The sequence below is a fragment of the Dioscorea cayenensis genome, chromosome 8 (assembly GCF_009730915.1).
Source record: "Dioscorea cayenensis subsp. rotundata cultivar TDr96_F1 chromosome 8, TDr96_F1_v2_PseudoChromosome.rev07_lg8_w22 25.fasta, whole genome shotgun sequence".
Taxonomy (NCBI): domain Eukaryota; kingdom Viridiplantae; phylum Streptophyta; class Magnoliopsida; order Dioscoreales; family Dioscoreaceae; genus Dioscorea; species Dioscorea cayenensis.
Window position 1 is genome coordinate 18,869,486 of NC_052478.1, and position 3,769 is coordinate 18,873,254.

Below are 3,769 nucleotides of genomic sequence, written 5' to 3' on the forward strand. Positions count from 1 at the left end.
TGCAGATTGCACAAATCTAGCCAAATGCTTCTCTAGGTCAGTCATTCGGGTTTCCAAACCTGAGACTCTGTTTCCACCTGAGGGGCTTGTTGTTGTTGGAAACCCGGTAGCCCCATGGCCTTTTGTAGACCTTGATTACTCCGTAAGAAATTGGGATGATTCTTCCAACCCGGATTGTAGGTATTGCTATATGGGTTTCCTTGAGGTCTCATGCCATTGCCTACAAAATCAACATTCTCCACAAAAGAAACATCACCAATAGAGATCGGGCAATCGGAGGGAGCATGTCCTCCACCACACCCGGTGCAATTAGTTATGGCCACCACTCTATTTGAAGTTAGAAAATCTAACTTCTTACTCAAATTTTCCATTTGGGCCGCCAATGAAGTTACCGCATCTATCTCATGGAGACCAGCCACCTTTTTCTTCTCTCTAGCATTCCATTGGTAGCTATTTAACCCCATTTCTTCAATCAACTGACGGGCCTCATGGGGGGTTTTACTACCTAAGGTACCTCCTACTACCGCATCCAAGAGTTGCCTTGTACTCGGGTTCAAACCATTGTAAAAGGTTTGAACAATCATCCACTCCAGGAATCCGTGTTGCGGGAACTTCCTCAGGAGCTCCTTGAACCTTTCCCATGTCTCGAATAGAGACTCCAATTCCAACTGAACAAAAGATGAGATCTTGTTCCTAAGCTTTGTTGATTTTCCGGGAGGGAAATAACGGGTTAGGAAAGCTTCCACCATCTCCTCCCACGTGGTAATCGACGCTCTAGGTAACGAGTGTAGCCACTGGTTCTCTCTCCCCTTTAGGGAAAATGGGAAGGCTCTCAATTTGATGTCATCATCCGTCACCCCATTTATCTTCAGCAAATCACACACCTCGAGAAAGCTCTCTATGTGACTGTTTGGATCCTCATCGGCCAAACCATTGAATTGTGCAGACTGCTGCAACATGTGGATGAATGCTGGCTTCAACTCAAAGTTCTAAGCTGTAATCGGGGGACGCACAATACTCGATTGTGTCCCCAACACTGAAGGTCTGGCATAATCGGATAATGTTCATTGTTGCTCATTCTGTTCAGCCATGTTTTCAGATTCTTTTTCTTCCAAATTAGCTGGATTAGACTGTTCTTGCACAGGCTTTTTCCCTTTTCTTCTAAGTGTATGTTCAAGCTCGGGATCCCCTTCAATCAATATTGAGGGATTCCCTCAGGCCATATCCTGTAGCTGCAACCACAAAGAAAGAAAAAGAAATCAGAACGATGATAGAATAAGAAGATATGAAATAGAATATATGGTGAAATAGCTAAGAAAACAAAGTGCAAAATATCTCTAAACGCCTACTCCCTGGCAACGGCGCCAAAAATTTGACAAGGTCCCCTTGCGTATATCCAGCAAGTGCACGGGTTTGTCGAAGTAATAATCCCGGGTGAGCGGGTATCGAATCCACAGGGAGTAGGGAATAAAAATACTTAATTTGATTCTTAGATATGTGAAAGATCAATAATGATGAGTGTGACAATGATTCAATTCTCAACAATAAAATCAACAAATAAGAGAGCAAAAGTAAAGAAGGGGATAAGGTAATCGATAAAGATGGGGTACCCAGATAATGCTCCGCCTAGGATAATTATTTCAAGTTCAAGAACCCTCTATTATGCTTCCTAATCAATGCAATGGTGAGTCATGGAAATCCTTAATTACATAATCCCAAATCTAAGGTCAACTATGCCTAACTCTATACATGTCCTGGAGGAGAAATCGAACAATCTCAACACCTCGCACTCGTATAGAGTTCCAATGAGCTCTAGGGATTCCAAGTGATAAATCTCTTCCTAATTATAGACCTAACCCTTTGGTCCAGGTGGAAGGTCCCTAACCACAATTGAGCCCTAGATACTAAGATCATCTCAACGCTTCACTCCGTTGCATGCGCAACTAAGCCTCAGCGGAAGTTCATCATTTAGACCATTCACTCTATTATGAACGCAAAGAACTCAAGGAACAGAGGTAGAATCTATCACGTAGGAGGGGAAAAGGGAAGCTCCTGTACCTCTCGACTCACCCTCTCAACCCTCTCCAACCTAGCTTTGTCTAACGCTCGTGGTGTGTCACTCACTCACAAGGTTACCAACAAGAACTCTCAACCCTAGTGTCACTCTAGGGGAAATGTTCATACAATCAAGCATTCAAGGTTGGAACTCATAATAAACATCAATTTATTGAAAGCATCATAAAGAGATTAAAAGAAACGAATACATCCTAGGGTTCACAAATACCCGAGTGCCCACTAGAGGTTTAGCTCTCCATGGAGCTAAGTACAATCAAAGAAATAGAATGTAAAAGCAATGAATCCATAAAGAAACCCCCTCGATAGTCATGTCGATGATCTTGTGGAAAGTCCTCTACTCGTCGTCCAAGGATTCCCTCGTGTGGTATAGTATACGGCTCGACGGAAGCTCCCCTACCAACCTTCTTCCTAAGGAATGATGATGTCAGAGCCATAGAACCTCTCCAAAACTTTGGCCAATACCCCTTAAAACCCTTTCCGAAGCCCTCTCTCAAGTTGGGGAAAAGATGGAGAAAAGAATGCTAAAATCGGGGATGATTCGGCTTTAAATAGGGCTGGAATAAGGCCACTACACGGGCTTGGATGCTTCACGCGCCCGTGTGGAATTTCCACACGGGCGTGGATAATTTCCACACGCCCGTGCGGATCCTCTAAACTCCTATTTTCTCTGCCAGCTGTGAACAGTGCTGCTACAGCACTTGCTACCGTGTTGCTACGGTGCTCTACTACAGTATCCGGCCTGAATAGCTTCCTGAATCCATACTTTCATCGGAGTAACACAAACGGGCACACGTTCACGTCGTGGATCACTTGCTTCATCAATGATAGGCACGTTGGTGGAGCTCTTGTTCTATGTGCATAAGTCGGAATGCTTGAGTATGACTGCTTTTGTGCCCCTCCAAATGGATGTGCCAAACTCGAATACGAGGAGGTTGGCACACACTCTAGCATCTCACATTGACCTATGTCTTCGCGTTTGAACCTTAGCAAGATTTCCTCCAAAATCGGTGCATTATAATCCACACTGGCTTCTTTCCTTCATACTTGGCCTCACAACCCTACCTGCATGAAAGTAACATAAAAAACACACATATTAGTGTAAAAACCTGAGAAATGTAATGCTCAACATAAGGAATGAACGCTTCGCATTCATATCGCACAAGCACTTATCAGTAGCTTTATACTTCATAGGTGGTAGCTCTTTCCACCCAACATGCACAACTAAACAATGAACTTTTTTTTTGAAATTAACAAAAGAAACAACTATAACTAGTCCCTTTAACATCAAACTTTAGTTTCAAAAAGAGTTTAAAGAGTGAGTAGTGCAACAAGTGTGAATGGGGCAAAAATTCCTGGGAATTCAAGTAAAAACTAGAGCATGAGAACATTCAATGTTAAAAACTCTCCTAAACTCAAGACTACAATCATTGCAACTAAGGTGAACTACTATTGGCTATGTGACCATGTATAGCAATCAAACTAATATAAAAGATATGTGCACTATGAAACTCCCCCCACACTTAAGTTGTACATTGTCCCCAATGTATGATGCAAGCACAATAGAAAATAAAGAAATCAAGTATAGATGTGAGAGTAGCAATTAAAACAATACTCCCCTGACTCCGAGTGGTGCGTTTGATGGAGATAAATCCTTGGGAGTAAAGGTCCAACAGGTTGTGAAGCACACACAGCC

General features: G+C 42.8%; 1 non-coding gene across 1 annotated transcript; it reads left to right on the forward strand.

The window, feature by feature from the left end:
* Positions 1–594: 594 nt before the first annotated feature.
* LOC120268064 lies at positions 595–701 on the forward strand. Its single transcript, XR_005538734.1, has one exon. It is a non-coding gene; the product is annotated as a small nucleolar RNA R71 (small nucleolar RNA).
* The last annotated feature ends 3,068 nt before the right edge of the window (positions 702–3,769 follow it).